Source organism: Ursus maritimus, unplaced genomic scaffold (genome assembly GCF_017311325.1).
Source record: "Ursus maritimus isolate PB19 unplaced genomic scaffold, ASM1731132v1 scaffold_4, whole genome shotgun sequence".
In the NCBI taxonomy this organism is placed as follows: domain Eukaryota; kingdom Metazoa; phylum Chordata; class Mammalia; order Carnivora; family Ursidae; genus Ursus; species Ursus maritimus.
The window spans coordinates 82,299,043-82,322,934 of NW_024426552.1; the positions used below are offsets into that span (position 1 = coordinate 82,299,043).

Below are 23,892 nucleotides of genomic sequence, written 5' to 3' on the forward strand. Positions count from 1 at the left end.
GCAGAGGGAGAGGGAGAGAGAATCTCAACAGACTCCATGCTGAGCATGGAACCCGAGGAGGCGCTTGATCCCACGACCCTGAGATCATGACCTGAGCTAAAATCAAGGGTCAGCAGCTCAACTGACTGAGCCACCCAGGCACCCCTTGGCTGAAATACTTCTATAAAAAGAAACTTCCTCTCATAACTTTTGGTCACCCAGCAGTACATTTTAAGTGGGAAAGACAAAATACTCTTTTCTTTCACTTTACTTATCAGCTTTTAGCATAATGGGTTGATTCTGTATCATACTGCATGGGTGGCCAATGAACTTTTAAAAATATTTTTATGTGTTTCAATCCATTGCAGCAATTATTTTTTGATGCTCAAATTACGCCATTTTTGACAAGTAGGAGCTTCTTCCCATTTGGCTCCTGATTCCTTTTGACAAACTTCAATAATCTTTTGTAGCCTTGTTGCTTTCTGGCATGTTCCTAAGATCAGCATAGACATCTCTTGCTTCAGGACTGCAATCATCTATTTCTGCAAGGAATCCAGGATTAAGAGATCACAATCTGGATTTTAGACATGCTCACTCCTGCTGCGTTGGTCATGTAGGCTTGTTTGCAGTACAAAGCTAGGAAATACCTAAATATTTTTAAACAGAAAGTATGAGTTCACAATATTTTAAATTTAAGATTACAATGTTTTTGCTTAACTTCTTTGGTTTTATATTTATGATGTTTTCTACTACTGTAAAAAATATTGGTTCTTAATGGCATACGCATCATTACTTATTTTCTTTGTCGTACGTTGTATATAATAGTTTCAAAATAACCAATTTTATCCCTAGCAATATGATTACTGAAAAATTTCTAAGATTTTTTTATATTTCCTGTATTTATGTTGGTTCTCAGCCTATATCTAACTAGCCAAATAAAATTATTGTGTTTTCGGTTCATTTGAAATAACTCTTCTCTATATGATTATGTCATCAATTCACTGCATAGACTGATTTGTTTCATTTTGCTTCAGATGTTTAGGGATTTCTTTTTTTTTAATAAGATCTTAAGTTTTAATTATGTAAAACATTTGTATGATTCCAAAGAAATCTACCAGATAAGGTATATTCAAAGAAGTCAATCATCTATTTCCATCTTTCTTATAGTTTCTTCTCTCTCCCTAGTATGCAGCCATTTAAAAACTTTCCTGGCTTAGCCTTCTGTTTAAAAAAAGAATTAGCAAAAATATACATGCCTTTGTAAACTCCCTGCTTTAAAAGCATATTATACATACTTTTCTTCAACTTGCTTTTTCACTTGTCTGTATACTCTGGAGATCACTTTTATAGGCATATATAAAAATAGCCCTATTTCCTTTTATAGTTGTATGGTACTTCATTGAATGGATATATCATGGTTTATTCAACCAGAATGCTTTTGATGGATTATTTCCAGTTGTGTGTAAATGTTTAACAATTAGCTCTCCTCAGGGGAAAAAAGCTTTGATTTGGAGTGTTTGCAAATTTCTGTGTGGTGTAAATATTCCCACCATGGCTGATTTCAAGCTACTAACATCATGTCACTGGATTTGAAGTTGGGAAGTGATGTATAGCACACCAATATGTAGAATTTCCACCATTCAGATATAACACATCTAAAACTCTCAAGAGACATGTAATAATAAAATATAGTAAAATACCTAAGAAGTGATAAATTTTGAGTACTTATTACCTCTGTTTTTAAATATAATTTATTTAATTGCAAGTTAATTTATTTAATTGCAATCACTATGTTTAACAACCAGTTTGCAAAATCCCTGAAAATTTAACAACTAGTTCTTGTAAGCAATAAAAGCCAGCTCTAGTACACTCACTGGTTGCTATTACAAATGCTGTGACGAATAGCTTTCCACATATATCAATTTTGTATATTTGTCAGCGTATCTTTGGTATCAATTTTTACTGAGTCAAAGGATAAATGCTTATGTTGCTAACTACTTTTCCAAAGAGTCTATGCCATTTGGCATTCCCACCAGCATTAAATGAGACTGTTTCCCCAAGTCCCACGAACAGAGTGTGTTACCAGAATTTTGGATTTTTCCCTAAGTAAGTGATCTCACTATAGAACTCATTTGCATTTATCTTATTATGGATGAGGTTGACCATCTTTTTTATATCTGTTAGTCATTACTGAAAGCTCCTTCCTGTCTCACTCCTCAAATCTAACCCATTATTTTTTTCTTTCTCAGTCTCATTGCACATCCTAATAAAAGCTGAAATCTTCTCATCTGGATTAATGTTTGGACTTCCTGTCTTGTCTTCCCATTCCATTTCTTTCTTTTTTGATCCATTCTCTATAGATCAGCCAGAGTAATCCTTCTAGTAAAAACAGAATCATATCACTCACTCGCTTCTAATATTTCAGCGGCTTCCTGCCATAATTTAGATTCCAATTTCTAAGATTGACCTCTAGGCCACTGGAGAGAACTTCGTCACAAAAGCACACTTATATGAGGGGTGCCTGGGTGGCTCAGTCAGTTAAGTGTCTGACTCTTGGGTTCAGGTCCTGATCTTGGAGTCATGGGATGGAGTCCCGCATTGGGCTCTGTACTCAGTGTGGAATCTGCTTCAGATTCTCTCCCTCTCCCTCCTGCTTGCACGTGCTCACTCTCTAAATAAATAAACAATATCTTTTTTTTTAAAAAAAGCACACTTATATGGAAAGGAGGCTGGAAACATGGTGTGGAAAATGGAAGGAGAGAATTTCTCTTATACTAGCATGAATTAAATATGGAATTAGTTAGAGAGTGGTTAAATTAGCCTGGGTGGCTCAGTTGGTTGAGTGACTGACTCTTGATTTTAGCTCAGGTCTGATCTCAGGTCATGGGGTTGGGCCCCACATACAGCTTCCTGCTCACCAGGGAGTCTGCGTGAGATTGTTTTTCTCCCTCTCCCTCTGCCCCTCCCCCACAACTCTTTCTCTAAAGAAATACATTTTAAAAAAAGAAAAAAATTTGAGAGTGATTAAATAAGGCTGAAGTTTATTCAGGAAGACTTTTTAAATTTATTTTTTTAATTTTAAATTATTATTATTTTTTAAAGATTTTATTTATTTATTCGACAGAGATAGAGACAGCCAGCGAAAGAGGGAACACAAGCAGGGGGAGTGGGAGAGGAAGAAGCAGGCTCATAGCGGAGGAGCCTGATGTGGGGCTCGATCCCGTAATGCCAGGATCAAGCCCTGAGCTGAAGGCAGACGCCCAACCACTGTGCCACCCAGGCGCCCCTAATTTTAAATTATTTTTTAATTTTTAAAAAAGATTATATTTTTATTTATTTATTTGAGAGAGAGAGTGAGTGTGGGTGGGGGAGAAGCAGAGGAGGGAGAAAGAGAGACTCCTGGTTGAGTGCAGAGTACGACACAGGGCCTGATCTCACAACCCTGAGATCATGACCTTAGCCAAAATCAAGAGTTCGATGCTTAACCAACTGAGCCACCCAGGTGCCCTAATTTATTTTTTTTATTAGGTAGATTCCACGCCCAGCATGGAGCCCAACACAGGGCTTCAACTTCCAATCCTGAGATCAAGAGCTAAGCAGAGATAAAGAGTTGGACACCTAACCAAATGACCACCCAGGTGCCCCTATTTAGGAAGATTTATAAAAGCAGGTTATGAATGTGACCTCATGGAAGGAAGAATGTGTGCAAAGGCCAGTAGGCAAGAGATAGCAAGACTTTCCTGGCAATAGGAAGCAAGTGGAAGAGGTAATAGTGGAGAAGAAGCAGCTAAATAGAGCCAGAAGTGGAGAAAAACTTAAGCTCCCATTTTTGAGACTTCCAAAATATTAAAATAGAAATAAATTCCAAAACAGGGATGCAAAATTTATGGTATATTTCAGACACCTGTTTGATACTAAACACCAAAAATGTAATGCAATATAATTGTAACATTCACAAAATGATTTCAGAATTTGTACAAAAATATTAATTCATGAAATGCCACAAGTGGTATAGTATGATAACAGGGCAAAAATTTTGAAGTCCTGTGATGCATGTCTCTTTTTAACTTGTTAGAGTATCCCTAGCATGGACTGTGCCAATGGTAGTGTTGTAGTCCAAAGTCTAGCAGATTGAAGACCCAGGAGAGGTAATGGTACAGATGAAGTTGAAAGGCAGTCTACTGGAGAATTTCCACTTGTTTCAAAACGCTGGTGTTTTGGTTCTATTCAGGCCTTCAACTGATTTGGTGAGGTCCACCCACATTATAGAGGGCAAACTGTTTTACACAGAGTTCACCAATTTAAATGTTAATCTCATCCAAAAACATCCTCCAGGTTGACATATAGAATTAACCATCACAACCCAAATAAAGATATATTGAATTCCTAACCCCCAGTACCTCAGAAAGCGACCTTATTTGCAACTAGGATCTCTACAGAGCTTATCAAGTTAAAGTGAGGTCATTGGGGTGGGTCTTAATCCAATAATACAGGTGTCCTTATCAAAAGGAGAAATTTGGACGCAGACATGCACAGAGGCAAGACACAGAGAGAATGCTACCTACAAACCAAGGAATGCATGCACTTCCAGAAGCTGGCAGAGGCAGAACGCAGATTCTCCCTCACAGCCTTCTACAGGAACCAACTCTGCTGATGCCTCAGATGTCAGACTTGTAGCATCCCAAACTGTGAAACAATAAATTTCTGTTGCTAAGCCACCCCATTCGTGATACTTTGCTATGGCAACCCCAAACCTAAATACAGAGCATATGTATGACCTCAGTTGGAGAGAAAATCCTAAATTTGAGAGCCTTCACCATAAAGTTGACATTTGGACCAAATATTTCTAGGTCAATTCACTAAAAAGTCAGTTTTCCAAAACCTGTCAAGAACAGTTTAATGACAACAATTTCACCATAGTAAAGGGCCAAGAATAAGGCTTTGGAAATATCCTCAATAGGAAATCAAACTGGCCTGCATTCGTCCCTTTAACCTCAGCCATCAATGGACTCTAGTAGCTGCACATCTTAAAGTTTACATCTTACGGAGTAAGTGTGGTCATTTATGGGAATGGCTGGTCCGTCGTGGCTCAAATCTACATTAGTGTGCTGACCCTCAAGCCCTGAAATGATTATTGGATTCAAGGTACTCACCAAACAGTTTAAATAGAATTTGGGGAAGGAAGATTCTCCTTGACTTAGCAAATTTAACATTCTCCTTAAAATGAAAAAAAAAAATTCTGCCAACAGTATAGTCCTATCATACTCTTTGGATCTAGGTTCTGTGGATGTTTTAAGCTGTAAAATTCTGTGTCTTGTGGTTCCTGAGAGTCACCTTGGTATAGTGAATATGGTTAGGAGAGAGCCTGACACTGTCGGTGCTCACTAAATATTGTTGAAAGAATAAAATTCACTAGTCTTGGTTGGAGTCAGAGTAGATTTCAACTCCAGATCTACTTTCTAGCTGTTAGACTGAGAGTTAGCCATTGAACCTCTCTGATTCTTAAGTGTCTCTCTCTGTAAAACGAGGGCGGAGGGGAGACCTGCCAACTTTTTCTTTCATCTTCCACATTATTTGCAAGAATGCCTTCCTTTGGTAACCAGATAAAAATTGATGTGATTTTTAAAGTTAATAATTCCTGCTTTGTTTATTTCACAGAAATGGTGTAAGGATCAATGTGACAGTAAATATGAAAGTGCTTGACAAAATATAAATATATGGATGTAATGGATTACCATCCTGCTAAAAGCATCAAGATTCTCAAAACAAATCTCAGATTCAGTATTGTGAATATATATGTATGTTTCCTTTAAGACTTTAGATAAGAAAATGATTTTAACACCTGTTTGTGATTTATTTGACATAGAGAGACAGCTACCGAGAGAGCGAACACAAGCAGGGGGAGTGGGAGAGGAAGAAGCTTGGCTCATAGCGGAGGAGCCTGATGTGGGGCTCGATCCCATAATGCCGGGATCACGCCCTGAGCCGAAGGCAAACGCTTAATGACTGTGCCACCCAGGTGCCCCAGGCACATGTATATTTTTAAGCCTAGGATTGTAATTTATTTAAGTTTAAAGTATAACTTCTCTTCAGTTAAATAAAGCTCCTTTCTAGCCTAGTATTACAGGTCCATAAACTGATATCAGAAGTCCAAAAATATTTTTGGAAAACAAAAGCTCTTCTGTAACTGATTTATAGTAAAATTTGACTTGAAATATTTATAGTCTCTTTATTGCACTTAATGTGAATATTCATATATTTGACTGCAGAAGAAATACTCCATTCTTCCTCCTACAGAGAGCTTAAGAAGGACAGACCAATGAAGATGGCAAAACTGAAAAATAGTATAAATGAAGTATTTAAGTTGCATATATTCCAGAGCTAAGAATTTGGTACCAATAATATGTCTCATGTGTTATTAGACAATAAGTAGAATAACCATAGACTCTAGTTCTACTACCTTCTAGAAAGGTAAGAACAGTTTTATTGAATGATTTGTGGTATGTTTAAATTCAACACAGTCCTTCTAACAGAAAAAGTACAATTTCTGAAATGAATTTTAATTTTTCCTGAACAAAGAAAAGTAACCCTGATTCAGAACATTTCTTTCATCAAAGTCGAGCCATCATATAATAAAAGCTCTGCGTTCTGGACGCTTATGAGACTTTATTATTGTTCCATGTATTGGCTTCAAGAGGTGTAGGAGCATTGTCAGTCTTAAGAAATAGAGAATTTGATTTCCAGATGTTGGCTTCCGCTTAGATTAAGACTCATGTAGAGTTTTGACCTCAATATTTGCTCAGCTATCTTTCAAGACTCTAGCTTATTCCATCCCATTTTCACAAGGCTCAGCTTTCCAAACCTTGCTTCTGGTGTTTCAGGGCAAGGTCAGAGTGCCCTGCCTTAACGTTAGAAGTACAGGCCTTAGGACCCTCAGCAGAATGCTGCCGATCTCCACAAAGATTTGCTATTTTCCCTTAGAAATAAAGTCATATTTAAGCCTCAGACTGAAGACGTAAGCTCTCAGGCCCTTATTTAAAAATCTGAGGGGCACCTGGGTGGACAGTCTGTTAAACGGCCAACTCTTGGTTTCGACTCAGGTGGCGATCTCAGGGTCATGAGATGGAGCTCTGCCTCCTGCTCAGTGCTCAGCATGGAGTCTGCTTGAGATTCTCTCTCCCTCTTCCTCTGCTCCTCCTGCCCGTGCTCTCTCTCTCTCTAAAAAAAAGAAAAAAATCTAAAATACCTTTAATTTTCAATTCATCTGTTCTCCTTCACAAGGTCTTTCTGCAATATGCAATTTATAAAAGGAAGGAATATTTTTCTGCAATAAATACTGTATTGCTATTAGAAGACCCAATAAAAAGCCTTTCCACTGAGTGAATAGCCATTGTAGGACACCAATTAGGAGCAGGAAGTTTAGATTATGAAAGACTGGATTCAAATCCCAGTTCTGTCACATCTACCTATTCTGTGACTTTGGGCAAGTGACTCAACATCCTAGCCTCAGTTCTCCCAATCTGTGAAATGGAGGCAATAATAATACCTATAGTAATAGATTATTGTGAGTAACAAATGTGAAACATTTAGCAAATTTCTGGCCATTATATGTAAGAACTCAAGAAATGTTAACTTTTCACCATTATTAGTAATGAATAAACCTATAGTAGGCCAGTAACTTTAACTTGCAAAATACTCCATTTTTTGGTGTTGTTTCACTTCTGCCCACTTCAGTGGTTGCCACATGCCTCGTGCTCTGTCTCCTTCCCAGTCACATATCTGTGGAAGCACATCTGTCAAAGTACATGAGAGTTGTGGGAAAGACTCGTGCTTCATTTATTCAAATGTTACTGGTCAATGTGACCATGACCTAGAGTGTTGTCACGACTGTGCATCTCTCAGCTTTCGGGGTTAAAGTCCTGTTAAATAAACTTCTGCTGAGTCATTTTACTTGAAAAATTGCTTTTTCTACCTCCAAACTAGAGAGAACTGACAGGGCCTGCCTGACTGCCACCCTTTTAAAACCCTATTCCCATATCTTATCAATGGGTAATGATAGAAACAAGGTTTACGGGCATTCCAACTTTTGTTACACTGATCACATCGGCTTTTCAAGATATGAGTATGAAGTTTATGGACACATTCTTTCCATTTTCTAGTACATAACATGCTCTAAAGCAAAACCTTATTTCTCTGTTTCTCTTGTAGACTACCTACTATGTGACAGGCACGTAAAACACTTTTTATTAAGGTACAATTTACGTACAGTAATATTCTCCCTGCAAGTTTTGACAGAAGCACACAAGTACACCACAATTCAATTATGGAACAATTTTATCACTCCAAATATTTCCCTGTGCTTCTTAAGGCCACCTCCTTCTGTGACCCCTCCAGCTCCTGGCAGACACTGATCTGCTTTCTGTTCCTACAGTTTAGTCACTTTTCACATATACTGTGAATATTATCTAAAATCTGCAATAACAATATTATTCTTGTGGCAGAGAAAGAATTGACTGAATATTTTTATTTGATTATTTCATTATTTTCATTTATTTATTTTATTTGCCGTAGGTGATAATTCCATATCTTTTAGCTTTCTCATCAACACAGAGCCTTATAACAAAATGTCTAGAAAAAAAAAAAAAACAGCTGCTATCAAGTCAGGTGATTAGTTTCATGGTTTCCCTATAATTAAAGTTTCTTTATAAAGGGAGGAGTTTTTTCTGATATCATATTCCTCCTTCTCAACATGTGAACTTTTATTATTCAGTTTCCATAACATCAAACCATTAACTGTTTACCTATCTCTGACCATTGAACTTCAACCATGAATGAGAAAGAGGAAGCAGTCAAACATGAATTCTATGATAATATTTTCAAGCTCATGCCAGACTCCCCTCAAGGACATCTTCTGTCTGGAAGAACTGACTAGGGATTCATTCATGCAAATGAGTTCGGGACTGTATTTATCTTGATTTGTCCAAGTTGGTTTTTTGAAAGCAAAGTCCTGACCTTTTATCTCTCATTGTGAATAGCCACAATAAGATGGGAACAAAGAGAACATGGAATTTCCCAAAGTTAGAAAGTTCCTTTGATTGCTTTGCTGTGACTGGAACTCAGCCAAGCTTTAAAAATTCAGGTTTCTGTGTGGGAACAAGGGTGACTGGCTGGCTCAGTCAGTAGAGCATGTAACTCTTAATCTCGGGGTCATGAGTTCAAGCCCCACATTGGGTGTGAGCATACTTAAAAAAAGAAAAAGATTCTGTATCAGAACAGTGGTGGTATGTGCCTGTGACTTTAGCAATCACATTAAACCCGCATTACAGAATAAGGAGAATCTTAACAATCTGTATAGCTATTTCATTTTTAAATAGTATTTATTGTTTGTGATTATGAAAGTAATTCAGATTATTACAGAAAACTTATTTGGAGATTTGACTATCCATAATATAACTGCAACCTGCCCTAAATAATAAATAAAGCTATTATTATACAAGATATGAAGACACAGCACAAATTCCTTTTTACTAAAACTCATTCATTCCTAAAGAGACCCTTGCTCAGAACCGACTTACCCTTATATTAGATAGTGGTGAAGAGGCAGATACCTAAAACACTGAGAGAGAGAAATCCCCTCTGACCAGGGGAAATGTGGTCCAAGACCAACGGGGCAAATATCCATTGTATTTTTATCTTTCTGTTCTCCTGCTGCTTGGTCCTGGATGCAGGGATAGTCATGGGAAGTGCATGGGAGATTATGGAAACTAAAGCCCTAGTTTTCTGGACAGAGGACCAAAAAAAGGACTTCAGGGAGCTAGAAATGTCAGAGCAGCTGTGAGAAGAAGGGAGCTCAAGAGAGTGAAACCATAAAGTGTATGAGTACACCCAAAAAGTGGTGTATGAAATCCTGGGTTCACGTTTGGGCTGTGATGCATTGACCTGACCCTGCACAGTATCAAAGGCTTTGAGAACTGAACAATGGAGTAGACCATTGATCAGGTTCTAGACTGGTCATTGGGTGGTGCACATGTGAGACAGTTTAGAATAACACTGGAAAAGCTTTGAAAACTGAACTGACTTTGAAACCACAATTCACAGAATGGAGATCGAAACTTGCATCCTGAATATGTTGACTGCCTACTACAACAAAAATATCAACATTCTTCTAAGGATTTAAGGTAGACCCAAGTCCCATACATAATATTCAAAATGTCCAGATTAAAATCTAGAATTACTCAGCATACAAAGAACCAAGAAAATTTTAACTTACAAGGCAGAAGGCAATCAATAGATGCCAACATGACATACATGTTGGAATTATCAGACTTTCAAGTAGGTATGACAACAATACTCCAAGAAGTGAAATAAATGGAAATTTAAAGAATCTCAGCAAAGAAATGGAAGATCCCAAATGAATAACCAAATGAAAATTTTAGAACTAAAAAAAAATACAATGACTGAAAATTTGAAAAATTCAGTGGATAGATTCAATAGCAAAATGAGGATGACAAATTGTTCCATTAAAATATCCATTCTGAACAACAATTTAAAATGGTTGAAAGATAAACAGAGCTTCAAATATTTATAGGGTAACACCAAAGATCTAACTTCAATGTTATCAGAGTCCCAGAAAGAGAACTGAAAGAATGTGGTACAGAAAAATGTTTAAAAATTAATGGCTGGGTGCTATCTTTGGTAGCACGTATACTAAAATTGGAACAATACAGAAAAGATTAGCATGGTCCCTGTGCAAGGATGACATGCAAAATCATGAAACATTCCATATTTTTAGAAATGGAAAGATGTTCTATGATCATGGATTGGAAGAACAAATATTGTTAAAATGTCTACACTACCCAAAGCAATCTACACATTTAATCCAATCCCTATCAAAATACCAACAGCATTTTTCACAGAACTTGAACAAGCAATCCTAAACTTTGTATGGAACCACAAAAGATCCTGAATACCCAACGCAATCTTGAAAAAGAAAAGCAAAGCTGGAGGCATCACAATTACAGATTTAAAGTTATATTACAAAATAGTAATCAAAACAGTATGGTGATGGCACAAAAATAGATACATTGATCAATGGAACACAATAGAAAAAATAAATAAACCCACAATTATATGGTCAATTAATCTTTGACAAAGGATGAAAGAATATGCAAAAGGAAAAAGATAGTCTCTTCAATTAATGGTGTTGGGAAAACTGGACAGCAACATGCAAAAGAATGAAACTGGACCACTTTCTTACACCATACACAAAAATAAATTCAAAATGGATTAAAGACCTACGTGTGAGACCTGAAACCATAAAAATCCTAGAAGTGAGCATAGGCAGTAATTTCTCCAACATACACCATAGCAATTTTTTTCTATATGGGTCCCCTGAGGCAAGGGATTCAAAAGCAAAAATAAACTATTGAGACTATGTTGAAAGAAAAAGCTTCTGCATGGTGAAGGAAATAATCAACAAAACTAAAAGGCAACCTACAGAATGGAAAAAGATATTTGCCAATGACATATTGGATAAAGGTTTAACATTCAAAATACATAAAGAACTTATACAACTCAACACCCCCCCCAAAAAAATAATCCAGTTAAAAAATGAACAGAAGACATGGACAGACAGTTCTCCAAAGAAGACATCCAGATGGCCAACAGATGCATGAAAAGTGCTCATCATCACTAATCATCAGGGAAATGCAAATCAAAACCACAATGAGACATCACCTCACATCTGTCAGAATTACTAAAATCAACAACACAAGAAACAACAGGTGTTGGTGAGGATGTGGAGAAAAAGGAATCCTCGTGCCCTTTGGTGGGAATGCAAACTGGTACAGCTACTGTGAAAAAGAGAATGGAGGTTATTCGAAAAGTTAAAAATATAACTACCTTATGATTCAGCAATGGCACTACTGGGTATTTACCCAAAGAATAAAAAAACACTAATTCAAAGGAATATACGCACCCCTATGTTTACAGCAGCATTATTTGCAATAGCCAAGATATGGAAGTAGCTCAAGTGTCCATTGAGTGATGAATGGATAAAGAAGACACACACACACACACACACACACACACACACACACACACAGAGGCACACACACACTGGAATATTATTCGGCCACAGAAAGAATGAAATCTTGGCATTTGCAATGACATGTATAGAGCTAGAGAGTATAATGCTAAGGGAAATAAGTCAGTCAGAGAAAGACAAATACCATGAATTCACTCATATGTGGAATTTAAGAAACAAAACAAATGAGCAAAGGGGAATAAAAGAGAGATACACACAAACCAAGAAACAGTCTTAACTATAGAAAACATGGTTATCAGAGGGGAGGTGAGAGAAAGGAATGGGTAAAATAGGCAATGGTGATTGAGTGCACTTGTCATGATGAGAACCAGGTGATTAAAATAAGAACTTGAGGGGTGCCTGGCTGGCTCAGTCAGAAGAGCATGTGACTCTTGATCTCAGGGTCATGAGTTCAAACCCCACATTGGGTGTACAGATTACTTAAATAGATAAATATTTTTTTAAAATCTTAAAAAAAAACTTGAACCCCCCCAAAACCCTCAAAAGAATTAGTGGTTGGAAACTCCCCAAATTTGGTGAAACATATACATATATATTCAAGCTCAGTGAACCATAAACAGGATTAATTCAAAGAAATCCACATCCAAGTGCATGAAATTCAAGCTACTAGAAACAGGTGCTTGAGTGGCTCAGTTGGTTAAGCATCTGACTTTGGCTCAGGTCATGATCTCAGGGTCCTGGGATGGAGCCCTGCATTGAGCTCCACGCTCAGCAGGGAGTCTGCTTGTCCCTCTGCCCGTCTCCCTGTTCATGCTCTCTTTCCCTCTCAAATAAGTAAAATCTTTAAAGATAAAGGAAAAGTGAGTTGAATAAATGAGGATTTCTCATCGAAAACACCAAGGCCAGAAGGAAGGAAATTGTCACAATATCTTTAAAGTGCTGAAAGAAAAGAATCCAGAAGTCTATGTCCAGTAAAAATTTCTTTCAGTTAATAGAGGCGAAATGAAGACATTCTTGATAAGGGAAAACTAAAGGAATTCATCACCAGCAACCTGTTCTAAAAGATATAATGGATGAATTCTTCAGATAGAAGAGAAATAACACCAGAGGGGAACCTGGAACTGGAATGGTAAAAATGTGAATAAATATAATAGACTATTTTCCCGAAGTTCTTTAAAATATATTTGGCTGCGTGCCTGGGTGGCACAGTTGGTTAGGCGTCCAACTCTTGGTTTCAGCTCAGGTTGTGATCTCGGGGTTGTGGGATCGAGCCTCACGTTGGACTCCATGCTTAGTGTGGAGTCCGCTTGGGATTCTCTCTCCCTCTGCCTTTGCCCCTCCCACTCTTGCTCTCTCCCTCCCTCTCTCAAATAAATAAGTAAAATCCTAAATATACATATAAACCATTATATATATATATAAACCATAAAATCTATCTATCTATCTATCTATTTATATATATATATGGCAGTTGAAAGCAAAAGTTATGGGATGCCTGGGTGGCTCAGTTGGTTAAGCATCTGCCTTTGGCTCTGGTCATGATCCCAGGGTCCTGGGATCAAGTCCCACATTTGGCTCCTTGCTCAGTGGGGAGCCTGCTTCTGCCCCTGCCAGCAGTTCCCCCTGCTTGTTCTCTGTGTCTCCAACAAATAAATAAATAAAATCTTTTAAAAAAAAAGCAAAAGTTATAACATTGTCTGGTGGGGTATGTAGATCTAAAATACATATGCCGGGGCGCCTGGGTGGCACAGCGGTTAAGCGTCTGCCTTCGGCTCAGGGCGTGATCCCGCCGTTATGGGATCGAGCCCCACATCAGGCTCCTCCGCTATGAGCCTGCTTCTTCCTCTCCCACTCCCCCTGCTTGTGTTCCCTCTCTTGCTGGCTGTCTCTATCTCTGTCGAATAAATAAATAAAATCTTTAAAAAAAAATACATATGCCAACTGCAACATAAAGAGGGAGGACTAAAAGGACCTATATTTTGATTAGGTTTCTACATTCCACTTGAAGTGGTAAAATATTAATTTTAAATAGATTTTGAAAACTTAAGTATGCATATTATAATCCCTAGAGAAGCCAGTAAAAAATTATACAAAGTTATATAATCTTAAAACTCAGTAGGTACATTAAAATGGAGTACAAAAATTTCAAATAATCCAAAAGAGTGTAAGAAGTGGAGAAAAGAACAAAATATAGAGAGAACAAACAGAACACAAATAGTAAAATGATAGACCCATAAATGTAAATGATATGTAAATGTAAATGATCTTTTTAAAAAATATATTTTATTTATTTATTTGAGAGAGTGAGAGAGCACGAGCAGGGAGAGGGGAGGGAATGGGGCAGAGGGAGAAGCAGACTACTCGATGAGCAGGGAGCTTGATGGAGGGCTCGATCTCAGGACCCTGGGATCATGACCTGAGCTGAAGGCAAATGTTTAACTGACTGAGCCACTCAGATGCTCCTAAATGTAAATGATCAAAACACACTAATTAAAAGACAGAAATGGTCAGAATGGATAAAAAAACCACTATGTGCTCCTCCAGGAAATTCACTTTAAAGATTTTATTTTATTTATTTTGAGAAAGAGAGAGTGAGCACAAGCAGGGGGGAGGGGCAGGAGGAGAAGGGAGAAGAAATTCACTTTAAATTTAACAATATTGTAGATTAAAACCACAAGGATAGGAAAAGATATACAATACAGACACTATTGAAAAGAAAGCTGAGTGGCTAGATTAATATCAGAAAAAGTAGGCTTCAGAACAAGGAAAATAACCAGGAATAGTGATGGACTTTACATAATGATAAAAGAGTTAATTTATTAAGAAGTCATAATAATCCTAAATGTGTAGGCATCTAACAATAGTGCTCCAAAATACATTACGAAAAAACTGATACAACTAGAAAATAAAAATTATAATTGGAGTCTTAAGACTCCTCCATCAGTAATTGGTAGAACAAGTAAAGAGCAAATTAACAAAGATATAGAACTGGAAAATGCCATCAACCAACTGGATTTAACTAACATTCTTAGAAAACTTCACCCAACAGCAATAGAATATAGGTTTTCTTCAAGTGCACCAAGAACACTGACGAAAACAATATTCTGGATCATAAAACAAAACTTAGAAAATTATGATTAATTGAAATCATACAAGGTATATTCTCTGAATATAACTGAATTTAACTAAAAGAAACCTAGTAATCCTGAGTCTTAACCAATAGTGATAGAGTTTAGCAGATAAGAGCTTGGATTCTGGTTTCAGATAGAAGCAGATCTGAATTTTCACTCTGCTACTCACATGTTTTGGAAACTTGGACAAGTAACTTATGCTTTCTTTTCTTTTTTAATATTATAATTTATAAAATAGGCTTAATGATCTCTATTTTACAATATTGTCAAGAATAAATCAATAATGCATTCATACAAAGTGCATAAGGCAGTTTCGTCACCTGTATGTGTTCAATAAGTGGCTCCTCTTATGAGGAGGATGGAGCCAGAGTATTGATAACAAAAGGTGGTAGTAGCTGTTGGTTTTAAAATAAAAAAACATGTGACAGATTTCTTGCCATTAATCCAGTATAACATATTTTAACATTTTACTTGAATATCACCCATTATTGCGGAAACATTTTTATTATGGGTGACACTGGGCATTGATTCACATTCCAGAGACCAAATTTTGCCCAGCACTGGTGCACTGTATTTTCTAAGATTGACTCATACAGCCGCCCCCTTGACCACCCCCTCTTGATTGGTTAATTTTGTTGATGAAAATGCGAACCAGGATTGGGAGAGGATTCATTCATTTAAAACATTATGATTCAGCACCTACCTTGTAACAAGCACTATGTTAGGTAAGGGGGAATGAGCACCAGAACTGACCGTCTAACATGGAGCAGTTACAACAAATTCTAGTTAAGTAAACAATTATAATAAAAGTCATTGGACTGTTGATAGACAAAGAAAACCTAGAGTTTAATTTTCTTTTGCAATTGCTTTTCCATTATTCATCCTGTTAAGTGTTAAGGGTAGAAAATAGTATATTAAAACATTTCCCAGGGCCGGTGAATGATGGGCAGGGTGGGGAAGGGAAATACCCTTTAGATCCGTCCTAGTATGTTCATAATGGTGTCATAGACCCAAAGAAGATTAGAACACACTGTTATAAGCTCATCACCCAGATCATCTTTCAGATTCAGAGATGCCAAAAGATCTCAAGATTCCAAAATTAGTATTGCCTTGGATTCTCTAAGGGAATATGCTTACCAGTATTGTCAATATGATTTTATGAGTATTTGTCAAAAGCTGACCAGAGGGAAGGACTCTGCTTGTGCACTAGAAAATTATTTTCTATAACTAAAGACTCAGATGTCATATTATGTTGTGGTTTCCAATAATGCACAGGAGACAGGTGTCTAATGACTCCGTAAGAGACAGAGATAGAACTCAACAGATGAAATGGGGGTTAAATCAAATCTCGTGGTCAGCATGTTTCAAAACTGATTTCTCAGGTTAGGAAGAGCGTAAAGAGCTAGAATGAAAAAATAATTTCAATGGCTGAAACAACTGACTCTTTGACCGTACGAGGCAGAAGCGTGACTCTAGTTTTGGATCCTTCTGCATATGGTTATAAAAAGAGCAGGGAGTTAAAATTAGCCTGAGCATTATTATTGGCTATTTTGTTAAGCTTAGCATCTTGCTGTATAGGAACATTCAATGTATGAAGAGGCTTGAATCAGTTTCACAGAAACTTTGAATGAGCAAGGTAAATTTCTTTTTTGTGGTAGATCTCCGAAGCTGTAAGAGCAGCGGCCAAACCTATTAAGGAGAATAACACAGCAATACCTCGTGGATTGCATACGATTTAAGAACGGAACATACTGCACATAACTTTGTGGTCTTAAAAATGTTGGATAATTTTGAAAATTAGAAGATTCCCAAAGGAGAACTTAAGGATCTAATATCTGATCTTAGCTAAATTCCACTGAAGATTAGTATAAAGTTTTATAAAGTATGCACAGGTACATTCATTCATTCCTGACAAAAACTAGTAAGAGAGGGCACCTGCGTGGCTCAATCATTTGGCATCTGCTTTTAGTTCAGATCATGATCTCAGGGTCCTGGGACGGAGTCCCCTGTCGGGTTCCCTGCTCAGTGGGGAGTCACTTTCTCCCTCTGTCCCTCCCTCTTCCTCCCTACTCATGCTAGCTCTTTCTCTCTCAAATAAATAAATAAAATCTTAAAAAAAAAGAACTAGTAAGAGAGGTTGTTGTTTCTTTTTTAAAACTACTTTATATTTTTTAAATTTTAATTTAATTATTGTTATTATTATTATTTGAGTAGGCTGTATGCCCAGCATGGAGCCCAGCACAGGGGTTGAACTCACAACCCCTGAGATCAAGACCTGAGCTGAGGTCAAGAGTCAGATGCTCAACTGACTGAGCCACTCAGACACCCCATGTTCTTTCTTTTTTTTTTAATGGATAATCAGTCTGTAGCTCAGAGAGTTTAAGTGACTTACCAAAGCTCAAATTATTGGTAAGTGGCAGACTAAGGAGGATATATAAATAATCTCTATGGAAGTAATGTTCAAAGAGGCAAACATTTACAACTTTCAGAGATACCACTGTTATATAAATACCAAGTAGTTTTATGTTGGGTGTAGGTCACACCTTGAGATCTTGTTCTTGGCTTGGTAAATTTAAACAAATGATTAAATTATTAATTACCATTAATAAATGGCATCTTAAGCTTTCCTTTTTGTTTTGCTTACGTAAATAATATAAACTAGAGTAGAACAATTTAAAAAGAGAAATAAACCAAAAGAAATATTATCCAACCCTCAAATTCTTGGCCGGAGAAATCACTGATAAATTTTAACGGTATCTTTTTTTTTTTTTCAGATTTTATTTTTAAGTTATCTCTACACCCAGTGTGGGGTTTGAACTTATAACCCTGAGAGCAAGAGTCATGTCCTCTACCGACTAAGGCAGCCAGGCACCCCTAATGTGTATCTTTTTAGTGTTTCATAGAAGTGTGTGTGTGTGTGTGTGTATGTGTGTGTATGTGTGTATACACTAAAATATATGTAAAAAAAGTAAAACATACACATATATGCACTTTTAAAATACGTGTGTATTTGTAATTTATATACCCATATAAATATATTTTTATATAAACACATACAAAATAAAATAATTAAGAATATCCTGTATATTCTACTTATATATTGATTTTTGAAAACTTGTCATGAACATCTTTTCCTTCAATAAATTTACTTCTACATTTTTTATGACAACATTGTTGGACATTTTAGATTGCTATTATGAACAATACTGTGATGAACATCCTTGTAGTTTTAATTTTGGCTACATTCTCAATTATCCTTAGGGATAAGGCAAATTTCTAGGCTTGAGTTTTGATGCCTGCTGACAAATTGTCCTTCAGGAAGTCATACTTCCACCAGCTGTGTATAAGACTGCTTGTTTCCTCACACATATGTGAAATATTTTCAGCTCAGCAATTGGCATTTGTTGAAAATCCTACGTGCCCATAATTCTGTCCTCCTGAGGATCTTGTGTTCTAAGCGACTGATCCTGACATACATGTGGAGAGGGGAGTGACAGGCTGACCAGCTGGATTTCAAGGTTTAACAAGATAATCCACATATGGCATGTGGTAGAGTGTCTATACTCAGTAAGCGCTAAGTATATGGCCGCTATTTATTATCGTTGTTATTTTAACTTGGAATCTTCCCCTTCATCTCCATCAGGAAAAGTCTTATTCTTTCAGCACACAAGTGAAATATAATCTTTTTGACGCCTTTCTTGATTTCCTCAAGGATGATTTAGACCCTTTCTCTCTGCACTCAGAGCACTTTGTATATACTTCTGTTGTAGGTCATATCACATTGTAACATAATTATTCTTTTATCTCTTTGACTCTCTCAGTACATTGTGAATGCCTGTGAATAAGGACTGTGTCTTATCTCTTCCCACAGCACTGAGCACAGGCTCTGACATATGGTAGCAATGCAGTAAATGTTTGTTACATGAGTAAACGGATGAAAAGCAAAAGAATAAAGATTTTGCTCTTCAAAGGGTGACCCGTGACTTCCTTATGACTCTTAGTTGTAGGATTTAAGTTTGGAAGAAAGGGGGTAAAGACTATGTTCCTAGTCCCCTTGGAAGCTGGCAATAGAATTAAGAAAATATGAATCAACTCTGGGGAAAACACATGAAGCAACTCTGGGGAAAACTATGGCTGAGGGTGTCATTGCAAGTGTCATCACAGTACCGTGGTGTGTGGATTTGAGTTACTCAGGGCTCCTTCTCTTGTGTTTAGTAGAGTATGCCATTGAAGAGGAGAAACTTGTCGATTTCTCTAAGGAAGGCAAGCCTGCAGATTCTCATGGGGGTGTCTACCGAGACTACATTCCTCTTTCCTAATCCGCTTGTGTGGGCCATTTTACTACTATGATTCCTCCCCCTCCTGGACATAATTGATTGAGTCAGAGTGCACACCTGACTCAGGAGAAACCAATCCATTCATTTATAACTCCAAGTCTGTCCCTTGGGAATTTGGAATTTGGACTCGAAGATGCTGGCACTAATAAATTCCTGCTAGACCTGAGAGAACACGTGGGGCACTCAGGGTGGCAGACTTTATTTAGCTTTGTATACAAAGTAGCCAAATAAGCACTTCTGCAGAGAGAGAATGACATAGTTGTGCCCAACAAAACAGAAACACGCAATCTCACGGAGTGCAAGAGGATGAGGAAGAGAAAGAAAAAGAAAGGGAAAGAGAAAGAGAAGAAGAGTTAGCTGCCTGCACTTCCCAGTTCTGACTCCGGTTCTGTGTGGGGCTTGGCTGGGTTCTATACTGTAAGTCCCAGGAGATACCCTTAGATTAATTTAGAACATTTTCTATAGATACCTGTCATTTGAGTGGCGTTTGTTACTTCTAATCCAAGGAGTTTTCAGCAAGGCAGTAAATTGTTGGTTTTACATGTATAGTAATGGTTTGTAGTATTTAGAAAAATACTATTTGTCCTAGTATGCCAGGGTTCTGTCCCAAAGAAACATGTCAGGAGGTGTGCTGGTAGGGTGTCCTGTCACTGTTCCATGGAAGGTTCCTGGTGCATAAATTAGCCTTAAGGGCATTAAGCCAAGGCATCAAGAAGGGGTCTCAAAAAGCCTTTTTGTTTTGTTATCCAAATAGGTCTTAGAGGGTACCCTGGCCTCAGACCGATCCTAATGTAGCCTGGACAATCTCAGAATTTCTGGGCTGGCCGTGCTTTTGAGCGCATCGATAGAAACAAGACCTAAGGTCCTTTGGATTAGAAGCAGCTTGCTGATATAAGGGGAAAAGCTGTAAGGCTTGCTAACTTCCTGGAAAAAATTTAAAAATACACCTGTAGGGTGACTTAGTCAAACTTTTGAGACTGAAAGGGGCTCTATTAATAGTTAAACCAAAATAACAGTCATAAAGTAGAACTGTCTTCAGCAAATACAGCAGTATTGTCACCATATCTCTGGGAAATTGGCAATGACTTACATATATATTTAGTTAGCAAAGGTTATAAGAACCAGTATTTATTTTTATTTGGGAGTAACTCATTTATTCTCATTGTTTAAAAAAATCTTTTTTATTACAGACAAAAGTTATAAAATATAGACATGCAGAGAGAAGTCAGTAGAAGAACCCTGTTACCTTTTAGGGATAATGACTATTAATAGTTTGGCATATATATTTCTAGATTTGTCTAATTATGCATATGATATATTGAAATTAAAAAATTAGAGCATATTATACATATTATTGTATAAATTGATTTTTTTAAAAACTGCTTTTTAATGTCCTTACACATCAATATCATTCTTAATGGTTATTTTCTGATTTGTTTATGATGTACCGTAATTTGTTTAACAACTCCTTATTCTTGGCTATTTAGCCTGTCTCCATTCTTATGAATTGTGCTTTAAAAGGCCTCTTAAAAAAAAAAAAATAAAAGGCCTCTTATTTTCCTGCAGTATTTTTTCTTATGAAACAAATGCAGGGAAGTGGAGGTGCTTTGTAAAGCATCACGCCTTTAAAGATCTCTCAGGTTAGAAATGCATGTAGACCCTATACATAAGTCTATTAAAACATTTTAACTGGTCACCAAATCAAATGTCGGGTTTTAATTTTTTTCTTTTTCTTTTTTTCTTTCCTGGAAGACAAAGGGAAACATTTGGAAGCAGGGCCCGGGCACCCCCTTGTGTCACCTGGGTGGAATGTGCTGCCAGCATTCCTCTGCGTAAGAAGAGACCTTCCCAACGCTGGGGAGGAGGCAGGTTTTACAAACAACACTGTGATGGAAATCAAAACACAAAAAAAGAATGTAATTTGTCTTTATATGCTTAGAGATCTTCCTAAGATCCAAGAATGGATGTCTTTTGAGTACATGATCAGATATAATTCTCTTTTTATCATAACCAACCTTTGGAACATCATTTTGCATAATATAAGAATATTTTTAAACATGCTCATTGCAGAAAATGGGGAAAATTGTTGCAAAATAATTGTATTACCATTATTTGGAAATAACAATTATTAACATTCTGACGTATTTTCTTCTAATATTTTTCTCTACATATATACATATATAAATTATATAATGGATAGTATAATAAAGGTTTTATTGCATTATTAAGTATTATAATATTATAACGGTTTTCTTCTTGCCTTTTTAAGACTTGACCTTAAATTGTTATAGGAAAGTCAGGTTCTGCACCTATCATGCTCACTGCTGAATTTCCAGTGCCTAGCTGAATACATGGCATGTTAGGAAACCCTTGATAAATATTTATTCAGTTACTGAATCTTAGTATATTGTGATAATTTTCTTAACCATTCCTCTCTTGTATGTCATTTCCAGTTGTTCACTATTGTAAGTCACACGATGATGAACTTCTTTGTGCATAAAGCTTTATCCACCTTCCTGAGTTTTTTTTCCCTCATGATAGTTTTTTTTTTTTTTTTTTTTTTTTTTTTTTTTTTTTAGTGTATGTGCTGCCGAAGTGAGCACTCATGTTAGAATTTTTTTAATGCAATGATTAGGTCAAAAGGAATAAAAAAATATAAAGATTCCAATTACATGGTGCCAGACTACTTTCCACTTCATCCAAACACCAGCAGGACTTACACACAGAACTACAAATCCAACTAAAACCTCCACTCCGAAGCCTGGGTCCTTGACACGATTCTATGCCACTTCTCTACTGACCTAGTCACAAAATGGTTAAACAATGATAATCTAAACATTCTGAATAATTAATTCTGATTTATCAAGCCAGTAATTCTAGTACAAAACGAAAGTGTTAGTTTGGTAGGGCTTTAATTTAATGAAGCCCTTCTGGCTCATGATAACAGGGCCACTGCAAGTCCAAATGGCACTTCCGTGTGTATTAGAAAAAGTGACCCTTCTCCAAGATATTTTAACACCCTGTGCAGGAAAATTAACTTAATCAATACATAAACCTATGAATATAGAGATGTGAGTTGCATCCTCTACAGCCATGAGGCATAAAACATGGACAATTATATTTTCTAATTTATAGGAATTCTTGTTCAATCCAGCCTAGAATTGTGTGACAATACAAGGTCAACACAAGTAGTCTATGCTTTCCGGAAGCCCCTTTTTGAAAATTATTACGACTTTGATCCTTCTTTTCATCTCCTGGCTCTCTGTTGTATCTCTTTGTTTTCAGAATGTTTCTGCAATCTCATCTACAAACCATGTTCTGGGATCTTGGATCCTCTCAGTTTACAGAGTGATGGGGGGAATTTCATTTTATAATAAAATCATTTATTTTTAAGTATTTATAAACTATTTGTAATTTTAATAGACTGGATATAAAAGCCAAGTTTCATGCGTGCATGTTTATTTGAAACAATTTTAAAAACACAAGTTTATTGAAGAAATAGTAATGTTTTATTTCTCTGATATATTCAGCCAGAGAATTTCTATTTTGAGTTTGATTATCTGGCCCTTTATTAGACGAAGTTCCATCAATTTTAAAAGTATATTGTATATTCAACCTTGACATCTCAGCTTCTAAATACAAACTTGTGAAAATAAGCATTGTCTTCACAGTTATTGTTAATATAATAAAAATTATTTACAAATATCATATTATGAGTGGCCTAACAAGTTGAACAATTGTGAAGACATCTGCACCTTGACTTTTAATACTGAAATATTGTTGATGTATTTCTATACTGGAAGAGAAATTTTAAAGGGCATATTTTAATTCAAATAACACCCTGAGACCTTTTTTACTGAGTAGTTGCAGGTGAATAAATTTCACTGCAACTAGAATTTTCTTTTCTATTTTGTTCTGCTGCTGCCATCTAGAGTAAAAGTGAAGCAAGGGACGTGGATCTGAACCAAGCAGCGGAGAGAATCCAGATCTGATAGGAACGAAATAGTGAGGGATATTTCCCAGAGCTCTTCCTAGCACAGTGGTGAATATGTAATATCTTGCTTTGACTATTTTCTGCCTTCCTCTTACTGTTCCTTTTTCTCTTACTTGCAATTTTTTCCCAAGATCCCTGGGCCTGAAGATGCTATCTTTTACTTCTTATCAAAATGTGCTTTCTGGACAGGATCTGATAAACACCTTCATACTAAAGTATAAAGGATAAATAAACTAGATGTGTGACCTGTCACCTCTCTGCATCCATATAGGGACAGTTTGGGTTGAATGTATTCATATCCAAGTGGCAATAAAATTATAAAGTCTTGCGGATTTATCTAGCTTAGCTCTCTGCATCTGGGTTTTAGGAAGACTTTGCCCATAACTCCACTGATGATGACATCCT

General features: G+C 36.7%; 1 non-coding gene across 1 annotated transcript; it reads left to right on the forward strand.

The window, feature by feature from the left end:
* The first annotated feature begins 10,662 nt into the window (after window positions 1-10,662).
* On the forward strand, window positions 10,663-10,769 carry LOC121100577. Its single transcript, XR_005832326.1, has one exon. It is a non-coding gene; the product is annotated as a U6 spliceosomal RNA (small nuclear RNA).
* The last annotated feature ends 13,123 nt before the right edge of the window (window positions 10,770-23,892 follow it).